Below are 13,457 nucleotides of genomic sequence, written 5' to 3'. Positions count from 1 at the left end.
CCAAAACTCAGGAAATAGTTCAATATAAAAAAGAAAAAGACAACAGTAAGTAAAAACAAAACATTTTCTTTTTCCTCAAGAAAAGTAAATGAGCCAGGCGTAGTAGTGAATACCTTTAATCCCAGTACTCGAAGGCAGAGGCAGGTGAACTGTGAGTTCGAGGCCAGCCTGGTCTACAAATAAAGTTCCAGGATAGCCAGAGAAACCATATCTTGGAAAAAAAAAAAAAAAGAAAGAAAAGAAAAATAAATGATAGAAAAAATATAAAGTCTTAAAACTAAAAAAGATTTGCAAGAAATACTAAAAGGGACATGCTGTAAGTGGGTAAATGATGACAGGAGCCCCCAAAGAAAATTAAAGTCAAGAACAGAGTAAAAACAGAAAAAATAATAATTCATAGACTATTTTCTAAAATTAAAAAGTATTCAAACTACAACTTTGAAAAGGACAATGTATTTCTGACAATATTAACTCATAATGACCAAAAGAACATATTTCAGGAAAACTGTTGAGCTTTACAGAATTAAGAAAAAGAAAGGGATTTGGGGGACCCCAAAGGAAATTTACAGAGTTCTGTATAATCAAGAATAAGAGTCTAAGAAATGAAAGATGAACTGGCAACACTGGGCTTCTCACAATATAAATCAGTAAAGTTCTTAGGATTAAAGTTGGTAACCTCAGGGTGTGTGCATGTTAACAGTACTTCACCACTCCCAGAGCCGCAAATAGCAGAATGGATGGTAAATACAAGAACAGTATCATATATTACCAATCCTGAATGATGGCTTCAAATACTCATTCTAAAGAACACAATTTTGCCAATAAGCACAAAGAAAAATCTTTTAAAAGGGGATTCAGGTGTAAGATGAATTTCTCTGATGGTTAAGGATGTTGAGCAATTCCTTAAATGTCTTTTGGCCATTTGAGATTCTCTGTTGAGAATTCTGTTTAGATTTGTACCCCATTTTTAATTGGATTATTTGATATTTTGATGTCTAGTTTTTTGAGTTTTTTAAATATTTTGGAGATCAGCCCTTTGTCAGACGTGGGGTTGGTGAAGATCTTTTCTCATTCTGTAGGCTGATGTTTTGCCTTATTGACAGTGTCCTTTGCTTTACAGAAGCTTCTCTGTTTCAGGAGGTACCATTTATTAATTATTGCTCTCAGTGTCTGTGCTACTGGCGTTTTATGTAGGAAGTGGTCTCCTGTGCCTATGTGTTCAAAGAACTCAAGAAACTAGACATCAAACTACCAAATAATCCAATTTAAAAATGGGGTACAGATCTAAACAGAGAATTCTCAACAGAACAATCTCAAAATGGCAGAAAGACACTTAAGAAAATGCTCAACATCCTTAGTCATCAGAGAAATGCAAATCAAAACCACTCTGAGATTCCATCTTACACTGATCAGAATGGCCAAGATCAAAAACACCAATGACACCTTATGATGGAGAAGATGTGAACAGGGAACACTCCTCGATTGCCGGTAGGAGTGCAAATTTGTACAGCCACTGTGGAAATCAGTATGGCAATTTCCAAAAAAATTAGGTATCAACCTACCTCAAGACCCTGCAATATCACTGTTGGGCATATACCCAAATGAGGCACATTCACACTATAAAGACATTTGCTCAACTATGTTCATAGCAACATTATTCGTAATAGCCAGATCTTGGAAACAATCTAGATGCCCCTCAACTGAAGAATGGACAAAGAAAATGTGGTACATTTACAAAATGGAATACTACTCAGCAGTAAGAAACAATGACATCCTGAAATTCAAAGGCAAATGGACAGAACTAAAAAAACATCCTGAGTGAGGTAACCCAAAACCAGAAAGACAAATATAGTATGTACTTACTCATAAGTGGATACCAGACCTAAAGCAAAAGATACCCAGCCTACAATACACAACCCCAGAGATGCTAGAACCCTCTCCCAGAAACAGATGGAAGCAGATGCAGAAATCCACAACTAACCAATGGGCCAAGCTCCTGGAGTACAAAATTAGCCACAGAGGTTTTAGAGGACGCAGGACATATAGAGAGATACAAAAAGTAGTAAGGAGGGGCTGGGCTTGGAAAGAGTCGCAGGCCCTTTGGATCAAAGGAGGAGAAAGAGGAGGTCACTGGTTGCTTCTCCACTGCGTCTCTGATCAATCAGGTTTTTATCCCATATATGACTCCTGAATTTTTATTAACAATAGAATAATTTAGATAATTGATTCACCTCTCTTCTCCCTTCCCTTTCCATCTCCCTCTCCCAACTCCTCCCTCTCCTACTACAAATTGAACCTAGGGCCTTGGGTCTGCCAATACTACTACTGAGCTATATTCCCAAATTAAAATGGAGATGCTGAACAACTGTCTGTACTACAGAAAGAAAGCAAAATCTTTTCAAAATATTTTTATATAGCAGATAGACAAGTCCTTTGTTTTATTACCATTGTCATTGTTAAGTAAATACTATAGCAATAAATCTCTGAACAGTTCATCTTGTCTAATCATATATTGTTTAGAGAAAAGAACAACTACAAAAACTATCAGCCAGGAGCACTGGTGGGTAGTGCAGGAAGCAAAATTCCAAGTATTCAAAAAGTAAGGAAAAATGTTTGAAAAAAATCTACATGACCAAACTGAGGGAAAATATCTGTCAAAGTTCACTGTTTCAAGAAACAGCATGGCTTTTACTCACAGACAATTTAATTCTATCACCATAAAACCCTCTCAAGGTAAGTTTTTTTAAAAGCCCTTCATAGCTGGTAAGTGACAGAGCAATAATTCACACCTGTTTTACTGATTTAAAACTCATAATGCATGTTCTTTCTACACAACTGGTCTCTTTTCAGAAAGTCAAAGCTGCTTTTTTGTTTTGTTGTGTTGATTTTAGAGAGGTCCTTATTATGTAGCTCAGGCTAGCCTCAAACTCCTACCTCAAGGTCCTGAGTACTAGAATTACAGGTTTATACCACCATACTCCACTTAAGGCTTCTTAAACTGAACAGTGATTCTTAAATAGTACTGTCACTTTCTAATATTAGAAATATCTAACCGCTTTCAAAGGAAGTCTCTCTTCCTCTTTAAAACCCTAGAAAAGGAAGAAAGAGGATCAATGATGAAGCAGGATTTGGGTGTAGGCAGTTGGCAGTGGTTATTTGTTTACGTGCTCTAATACATCTTCATTCCACTGGTCTACAAAAGCTAACTACCTTCACCACTACCCAGCTGACAAGCCTAGGGAACTCTGGATTTCTACAACATAGCAAATCATCTATTAAGCTTCCATAGACCAGCAACTGGAAATTTCTGGGGACACTCTCCTTCTCTCTTGCAAGATTAGGAACAAAAGGTTAAGAAGATACCACCTTCATTTAGGTGGAAATATTTACTAAGATCTGAAGATATTCTCTAAATCTAAAATACTGAATCATATATTATCTACATACTCCATCCCATTTCCAAGTTAATAAATATAATCTATTATAAAAAGATCTACAGTGAAAAGGGGGCTTCTGTGGCAATAAGAAAAAGAGAGCAAAAGAAAAAGAAATGAAAAAGAAAAGAAAATTAGAACCATGATTATTCATGTCTATCTTTAAGAACAGATATGCTAATATATTTAAGACAAATGTGTGTCTACTGCTCCAAAAATGCAATTGGAATAAGTAAGGGCTTTCCATCATTCTTATTTATATGTACTTTTCCTTATAAACTTTATGTCTGAAGTACTTGCTAATATTTATAAAAATGAACATATGGAGGCTGGAGAGAGAGCTTGGCAGGTAAAGTGCTTGCTATATAAGCATGAAGAGCAGCATTTGGATCTCCAACACCCAGGGAAATGCCAGGCAGTCATAGCGGCCTGCCTATAAGTCCTAGCTTTAGCGAGGCAGAAACAATCCCTGGAGCAAGATGGTCAGCTGAACTAGGCAACTCAGCAAGATTCAGATGCAAATGAAAAATTGCCTCAACATATAACAAAGTAGGAAACAATAAAAAGACACTCAACATCAACCTCTGCCCTACACACACACACACACACACACACACACACACACACACACCTGCCCACACAATGTAAATATACAAATGCACATTTACCATACACACATGCAAAAATGCTTTAAATAAAAAAGTCTAATGAATATATAAATCATAAAAAATCTTTTTCACAATGCCTTTGCCACAAAAGGAAAACGGTAAAATATCAACAGTAAACTTTAGAAAAATGGAAACAAATGCTACTTGTTTTAACTATATTTTTCAGAGGCGGAAAAAATAAGTAGGACTCAGAAATATGAATTATAATTTTAGCTTTTAAAAAACAATATTAAATTTCTAGGCACACACCTTTAATCCCAGCACTCAATCTCTATGTGTTCAAGGCCAGCCTGGTCTACATAATGAACAGAGCTACACAGTGAGACCCTGTCTCAAAAATACCAAAAAAAAAAAAGAATAATTTTTTTCAAAATAACTAATGCACACTCAAATCTTACAAAGTATCTGCATAACAAAGATATATATATATATATATATATATATATATATATATATGCACACAATTTTGTGAAAAACACACAAGAAACAGAAAGCTAACCAAAGAAAACTATTTTATATTCCGAATTCCTCTCTGATTGGGACACCTATTTTTCTCTTTCCTTCTTACTCAGTTTCCTTTTTTTTTCTTTCTTTCCCTTTTTCTTTTCTTTTCTTCTTCTTCTTTTTTTTTTTTTTTTTTTAATTAGAGAAGTCTCACTATGTAGCCTTGAATAGCCTGGAATTCACTATGTAGACCAGGCTGGCCTAGAACTCAGAGATCTGCCTGCCTCTGCCTCCTGAGTGCTGGCTGGAATTAACGGAATGGCCACTGCATATGACAGAATCCAACTTCAGAGTTAGACATATTAAGAATGGTATAAGGAAGTACAATAGGGGCTTTTCAAGCAAGCAGTACTAAGGCAAGGTAGTGAATTTTTCTCAATAAATAGAAGCAGGTGTTTTCTGTAAAAACTTTCAACAGACATATATAACTCCTAACATTAAAAGAACATTAAGGGCACAGACTATGGGATAGAACAAGGAATGACAAACTTTTTTTAGAAAGTAAATCTTTAAGCTTTATAGGCCATACAGTCTCTATGGCAACTACTCAACTCTGCTGTTGACCTGAAAACAGCCACAGCCAATATATAAGCAAATGAACATGTTCAACAAATTTGTCTTTATGGACACGGATATTTGAATTCTTATAATTTTCACATCATGAAGTAGTAAGCTTTTAATATTTATTTCAACCACTAAAAAAAATCTAAAAACTATTCTTAGCTTTCAGGACAAATAAAAATAGATGACAGGCTAGATTTAGCCCATAGGTTATATAGTTGGTCAATTTCTATAATACATAAAGTAATCTGGCTCAAGTTCACAGAGAACCTTCTCATCTTCCTCCAGCCACCACCCTATGAAACATAAAAACATACAAAATCTAGTTATCTTTGGGGGCAGTTTTAATTACAATCTAAGTATTAGTCTGCATAGTTAGATTTATATATGTATGTGGGGATACTTTTTATACTTTCCTGAGTATCCCTGGTAGGCCTGGAAGTCACTATGTAAACCAGGCTGGCCTGGAACTCACATAGCTCCACCCGCCTCTGCCTCCCAAATGCTGGGATTAAAAGTGTGTGTTACCACACCTGGCAAGGGATGAAGTCTGAAAGGCATTGCTAAACCAATCTTTACTCAACAAATGGACAGTGAATACTCACTAGGTACTAACTATACTGATGCAAAATAAAAGATGAAAAGTGGGTTCTAACTTAAAGGAATCTAACAGACTAGCGATGTGACAGTCACATAAATAATTAAAATATGTTTACCTGATACAAAGAGAGAAGACAGAATAACACACTCAAACCCAATTAGGTGAGTAAGAATAACCTTCACTCAAAAGATACTTTTTAGGCCAAGACCTTAAGAAGAATATGCCACAGAACAAAGTAAAGGAGAGAGATATTCCAATGCGAAGGGAGCTTTATACAGAAAGGCATGAAAATGTAAGAGATTATTATATATTAAAGGAATTCAGAATTACTGAATAACTTGAATATGAATATGGCAGGTAATAAGTCAAAAGAGGTTACAGGGGAAAGACCATGAATTACCTCATATGGTTCCTAAGGAGTTCCCATTTGATCTTTTCTATTTTGATAAGCACTGAAAGTTTCTGAAGAAAGTAAAATAATCAACTGAACATTTAAAACTATCATGCTGGAGCTAGAGAGATGGTTCCATGGGTAAACTCAGCTGCTGTGCAAGCATGAGGACCTAAGTCTGAATCTCCAGCACGTTAGAAAATACAGGTTTGGCTACATGCACCTGTACCTCAGCACTGGGAGACAGGCAGATGGATCCTGAAAGCGCATAGGCCACAAGGCTGGCTAGGCTAGGCTAGCCAAAAAGGCAAGCTTCCAGTTCAATGAAACACTCTGACTCAAAAGAATGAAGAAAGCAATAGGGGGAGAGCACCCACTGTTCTCCTTTGGCCTCTATATGTGCAGGTGTATACCTCACATTCATGTGTATGAAATACACACACACAAAAAAAAAAAAAACTACCACCACCATACATGCAGGGGAAGGCACATATCCTCTGGCAGAATGTGGAGGCACCTATGAAAGAAAGGCACATAAAGAGTAAAGATGTCTTCTAGGCAATTTGAATTTTTTTTTTTAAGCACACCAAGGTCATTGACTAAAATGCAACCGCTTATTGAGGTGACTGACAACAGATTAACTTGAGTTCTAATAAAAAGGCACTTGAGAGGTTGTGTCTACCATGACTGAAAAAAAGACAGAAACTGATTCTATGGGAAGAAAAAAAAAAAAAAGAAAGTATGATTAAGACTCGCATCAACCTAATTCCTTTGTCTCTTAAACTTGATCAGGTTTATCATCAACTAAAGAAGGACAAACAGAAGTTGAACACAGCAAGATACTTTGGTGTGGCCCATAAAATAACCAACCCATTTGATACTTTCAACATCCACAAACATGGTTTTCAAATGATTTTTTTTTAATAAACTGACTTGTGTTAGAGATATAGCTCAACAGAAAAACACTTGCCCAATACACACAAGGCCCCACGTTCAATGCCCAGCACTACAAATCAAAAGTAAATTGATCTAACAAAAGTAATGCATTTCCAGCAATAATTATGGTACTACAATTATTTAGAACTTTCTAAAGTAATTGTCCATACTTTTTCCACATCAACAACCTGCTTCAGCTTTCTAGAACTCAGACACTGAGTTCTTGGTTCTCCATCTACAATAACCTTGATCTTAAAAACTAATGATAAGATGTCCTCTAAGAGAAAAATGATCTCAAAATAGAAACTATATCTCTTAAGCCTTAAGCTTTTAACTCTCCTCTCCATAACTTTTTCAAGAGACTCACCAGGGATACATATCTCCATCATTATCTCCTTGTTCTGTTTTTTTTTTTTCAATTTTAAGTAATTTTCTTCTAGTATGTTACTAGGAAACATGGAATTTAAATAAACTGAGAAGTCTTCGCAATATAATAAAGCATAAATAACTTATTTTCACAGTATAACCTATTTTTCTAACAAAAAAAAACAGTATTTGATGACTGCAGGCATATTAAGCAAATATGATACTGATTAATGATAATAATTATAATTCACAGAGAAAAAAGAAATGTCTGATACTTAAGCTAGCTTCCAGTATTTGTTACCTTGCTCAGACAAGTGCTAGAAAAAAAAAAAAAAAAACTACCATGTGTAGCAGCTTGCTGTAAGTCCTGGAAAGAAAATCTGGACACCATCAGTGAAAATATTCTCCTTACCTTTGGATGACTCTGAATTCAACCTAGTTAATTCAACTCACGTGCCCAACTATTTTGTCTCAGATTTTAACATATTTCAAAAGAAAAGAACTATGAGGAAGAAAGAATTTGATGCATTGCTATGCATGCTTATTCTACTATATATCGAGTAAGTTATCAACCATACCAGTATTTCCCCTTTGGAACTTCTGTTATTAGTATATTCCTGTTTAGGGTCTGGGTCCTTCTTCATTCAAAATAATTCATAATGACATAGGAAATACTAAAGGAAGAAACGAGAGCTGGCATGAGATAGGTAAAAATTGATGGTGAGGGGTGGGAGAGTAGCTTAATGGGAGAGCACATGCCTAATATACACAAAGCCCTGGGCTTATACAGCAGCACCAGGGGAAAGTATTAGTAACAGCCAGACAAGGTGGCACATGCCTTTAATACCAGCACCAGGGACGCAGAAACAGAAGGATAACCTGAGCTACATATGGGGACCCTGTCTCAAAATTAAGAAAAAGATGTTAATGATGGAAGAAGGAAATAATCAATTAAGGTTTAACAATGTCGGTGGTAAATTTTTATAGTAAAGATGCAAACCAAATTACATTTGCAAGCAGAATATTATCAATACAAATTTGGAGCATGTCTGAGCCTATATTTCAATTTGTTGAATATACCAAATGATATAATTTCATACCCTGAAAATTCTTGCCCATAACCAATATGTTAAATCCCACAATAGCAACAAATGTATATTAAGGTAAAGGAGTGTTTGGTTACATGAGATATGTAATTCATAATGTAATCAGAAAATTTTCTGTAAAAAGAATGGCAGAAACAGGTTGGCAAAGATCAGAAAATAATTATAACAATTGTGAGAGGCAAAAGTCCACTCCCTAAAACAAGTGAAGGTGTATGAGGAGCATGGACTACAATGTTATTCTTTGTTCTTTATTCATTTTTGTAAATATTCCATATGTAATCAATATCTATAAAACAATGGTTTAAGTGCTAAGAAATATATGCGCAAACATTTGTTTGGAAGATTAATTATTCATAAAGATCCAGTCCATTTTTGCTAACCATATTTTTAAACAGAGATCATAAAATGTGAATTTGAAGGGAAAATAATAATTTCTTTTTGATTTTCTAAATAAAATTAGCAATAAAGAGTTACTGTTACTTTTAAAGAAACGTGTGTGTGTGTGTGTGTGTGTGTGTGTGTGTGTGTGTGAGAGAGAGAGAGAGAGAGAGAGAGAGAGAGAGAGAGAGAAACTACCTGAAAGTAACTTTTTACTTCTAAAGATCCCCCTCAAAGCAAACACCACTATAAATATTTCTTTGATGACAAGAAAAGTCCTGAGTAATAGTACTTACTGCTTGTAATCACATAAAACTTAAAAACAAATTCCTAAGACAAATGCTCTACTATAACTACTCTTTGCATATGTGTAGGAAGGTTTATTCCCATCTAACAGTATTGCTTATGATGGACATATGCATTTTAAGCATAGTATGCCTTGTCAATACTAGTGTGAGACGACAATACAGTATACTGGTGAAGAACAGAGTCTGAAACCAGAGTTTCTAAACTGAAACAGTGTTTCCATGTCTCAGCTACATAATCTCTGGCAAACTGATCAGGTTTCCATCTCTCATGGGTAAAATGGAAATAACAGTATATACCTCATAGGGTTTTGTAGCTATATAAACAATGTACAAGACTGGCACAAAATGTGTGCTATATAAATGTATGCTATTATTACTAGAAGTAATAGAATACCATGTTCCTGAACATACGTTAAACATTCTTAGCAATCTGAATTGACTAATATCAGATACTGATATTAAAAGGGACATCAAGTCTAAGATCTGGCTAACATATGTTTCTAGCTCTGCACTCTAAAGTAAACAAGTGATTAATAAATAGCCACTTCAATGATACAGAACAATATGAGAAGATTGTTTTCCAAAAGTGCAGCTATCAATTTCTTCCCTTACACAAGGGGGCAGTGATAACAAGAAAAGAACCAGGCTCTGCAACACCTCTTCCTACAGACAGTAGGGGGTGGCAGTACATATGGCTTACAGTCAGAACAAAACAGGAAGACCCAACAGAACTGCTCTTTATTCTCTTCTGGCCCTCTTCTCTCTTTAGCTTCAACACAGCCTCAAGATAAGGGAAATGTCTACAGAAAAGACTAAAGTTCAAAATAAATCAAGGAAAATCCAATTTTGTTTTTGAAGGAAATGATCCCTCAATGAATGATTCTGAAACAAGGGTGAAGCCAATCAGTATGAATTTCCAGATTATCTGGCAAATTACTATAATAAGAACAACATTCGTGCAGGTAATTCAATTTATAAGAATTCTAACATAACACACTTAAAATTTCATCAATAATTAAATATACCCTAGTGAACACATCAGATATTTCTGGTTTTGTTTCTGTTACACAGACACTAGTGTATATACATGTTATAATACGTAACCCATCTACTGTCTTTTGTTACTTTTGAAATTCCAGTATGTTCTGACAATTCTCTCAAAACAGATGTTCTTAAATGGAAGTCACAATGTTTTGCAGCATGTGGATACACACACACACACACACACACACACACACACACACACACACACACTCACTCTTAGAGAGAAAGATGGGGGTGGAGGGACCTAGGAAGAGAGAAAAGGAATATTTGTTTCATTTGTTTCGGTTTTGTATTCACATTCCTAAGACAATTTACCTGGCAAATGCTACAAGGAACACTACACTGACAGTATCCATGTTGTTGCTTTTTATGCCAATTTACTGTATTCCATTTTTTACCTTATCTCAACATCCCATCCCAACAGCTAGAGCATACCAGAATATTTCACTAGTGCCAGTCTCTATAATTAACCATTGACATAGCTTTTGGCTCCAACCCTTCAAAATGCCTGAAAATGTAAGCCCTTTTGTTCACCATATTGTTTTGTTTTCCTTGTTCCACTTATTTTCACCTGTGTAAAAGCCAGGGAAGGGACACAGATGAAAAATAGTTCCCCTTGGCTAACGATTTTGAACACACAATTATGGTCAGGATGGTTGGTTTGTCTTTTTGTTTGTGGGGTTTTTTGTTTTGTTTTGTTTTCCTGAAGAGGAGCAGAAGAGTGAAAGACAGCCAATCTTCTTCCTAATGCTAATTATCATTGTTTATGTTTTGTGGGAAACATTTTAAGCATTCCACACCTGGAACAGAGAGACAGGCTACAATTGCATGCTCTACACGCTGATGACAAAACCTGTAATGATTTTAGCCCTATTTTTTTTCTTTCCCATCTCACAACCAATCTGCTTTTTTTTTTCTTTTTTGCTTTCACGTGGGTACTTTCCCTACATCAAAAAAAAAAAAAAAATTGCTTATCCCAGCTCCTCTCGATTTGCTACGACAGAATATGAAGCAAAGAGCCCCATCAGTCTTTTATTATACTACACCTCCTTGCCCAAAGGAATTACCGATATTCCTAATACCACTTCAACCATGCATTTCCACGCCGCGGAGGCCAGCCCATCCTGTGCCTTTACCTGGCACATTTCACAACTACTTCTATGCTGCATTCAGGGACACATTTTGCAACTCGTTCTGCACCACATTCCCTGCCACGTTTAGCAATCTGCCTCGCATCTCATCCCGGTCCCCGTCATCCAAAGACTCTCCAGGTACCAAATATCAAGACTAACCTCGGTGACAGCCAAGTGGCCGACCCCGGAGCCCTCCGAAGCCGTCCTCGGTCCCACATTCGGAGGCAGCCAGCCTTCCCCGCGCCTTCGACACCGGAGGCACTTCCATACCGGGGTCCCGGTCTCCCCGCTCGCCCCCGCCCCAACCCCCGCAGCTGAGGCGTCGCAAGCGAACGCCCCCTGTCACCTCACCATCGCCGACCCTTCTTCCCTGATCCCGGATCCTTACCTGCCGCTCTGAGGGGCGCGGCGCACCTCGGGGTCAAGCCCGCGTGCCCGTGGTCTCCGGTGAGGACCGCGCCGCCCGCGGACGCCCCACGGAGGATCCGCGCCTCAATCGGGCTCGGCGGGGCCTCGCGGCCGGCGAGCGCTGGCAGCCCGCGGCGGTCCTCCTGTCAGCGGCGGCGCGGGGCAGACTCGCCCTCAGCACGCGGCGGCGGCGGTGGCGGCGGCGGCGGCGGCGGCGGCGGCGGCGGCGCGGCGGGCGCCTCGCTCCGCCTCGCTCCGCCTCGCGCTCGGCACAGCCCGGAGGTGAGCGCGAGGGGGATGGGAACGGGGCGGGGCCGCCCGAGGAGGCGCGCAGGGCGGCGGAGGGAGCGCGGCGCCTACCGCCCGGGGCCCCGCGCTAGCGGCGCTCGCAGCTGGCCGCGCTGGGCGGGCGGCTGGCGCGAGGCGGCTGTAGCCACCGGGCCCCCGCCGGAGCAGCGCGCGCCCCAGCAACCCGCGCCGGCCGGCCGCTCTCTAGCGCCGCCGCCGCGCCGGGGGCGTCGCACCCTCGGAGGCCGCCCGCAGCCCCGCCCCCTCCGGGCCGGGCTGGGGAGGAGCGCGAGCGCGGAGGGAGAGCGCGTGCGTGGGGGCGCGTGCGTGGTGGAGCGCGCGCGCCCCCGCCCCCTGCCCCTCCACGGCCTGGGGGTGGGGAGCCGTTGCGAGAGCTCGTGGAGGTGAGACCCCGCGCGGCGCTGACTGAGGGGGCCCTGGCGCGGCAGGACGTGTAGGCATTTCTGGCTTCCTCAGGGGGCTTGGGCTGGTGGGCTCGAAGGCATTGGGTGAGGAAGAGGGGGCAAGCTCAGTAGCTGACAAGGCCCTCGAGAGTTTGGCTCCGCCCCCGGGATGATGTCACTCGAGGTGGCTGCTGCTGTCACGTGCGCCCACTTCTGGGGGGCCTTGCCTCCTGCTTTTGGTGGCACGAACGTTCCTCTAGACCGCCCACCCCCACCCCCAATTTGGTCACCACAGACACACGTGTCACTCAAAGTGTCGAAGCCAACAAGTGTCAGTTCCTCCCCTCCTGATTGTCGGTTGCAATAAGTAGACTACCACAGTTGCCTATCGTGGAGATAGAGATGGGAAGAAAAACAAAGCTTGGGGTGGGAAGAAGGTTGGAGGGGGTTGTAAGGGATAACGGAGGGGAAGAAAGAAAACTGACATCTAGAACAATTGCTGACGATTCGCCAGCCTTAGCATGCTAGATGCTTAAGTTGCGATGCAGCCTCAGTCATTACCAGCTTGAATAAAAATTAATGTGATTATTCAGGCAGCCAAAAAAGCACAGAAAGTCATCACATTAAGACCCCCATTGAAGGATATTAGGTCATATTCCCCCCAAAACTCTCCACCTGGATTTTCTTCCCCATGCTTCCTTTCCCTCAAACCAGGAAACAGCCATTCAACTTTGCAGAACTCTTGGAGTAAAATTTTTTTTTCACATGCTGCAAGATATTACAAAGCAATCATCGTTGCATATTTTGCTTGGGTGGACTTCCATTCCATTAACTGAGATGACTCTTTAGTCTGCCTCCTAATGAAATGCCATGACTGGAAATAGATTCACAAATTACATCAATCAAAGGCAGGGTTTCTATGCAGTT

General features: G+C 39.8%; 1 protein-coding gene across 8 annotated transcripts in view; it reads right to left on the bottom strand.

Annotated features, from left to right (window-relative positions):
- Positions 1–12,030, bottom strand: part of Tanc2 (tetratricopeptide repeat, ankyrin repeat and coiled-coil containing 2) — a 311,247-nt gene extending 299,217 nt beyond the window's left edge. For 5 of the 8 annotated variants that reach the window (XM_027427849.2, XM_027427850.2, XM_027427851.2 and 2 more), the window contains exon 1: positions 11,819–12,030. The gene's annotated coding sequence lies outside the window, so the exon portion shown is untranslated. The remainder of the gene's footprint in view (positions 1–11,818) is intronic. The other 3 variants (XM_027427852.2, XM_027427853.2, XM_027427855.2) reach the window with 1 other exon arrangement.
- Between the last annotated feature and the right edge of the window lie 1,427 nt (positions 12,031–13,457).

The sequence above is a fragment of the Cricetulus griseus genome, chromosome 7 (assembly GCF_003668045.3).
Source record: "Cricetulus griseus strain 17A/GY chromosome 7, alternate assembly CriGri-PICRH-1.0, whole genome shotgun sequence".
Lineage (NCBI taxonomy): Eukaryota > Metazoa > Chordata > Mammalia > Rodentia > Cricetidae > Cricetulus > Cricetulus griseus.
Note: the sequence above shows the minus strand (reverse complement) of the source record. Positions and strands in the feature narration are given on the sequence as shown.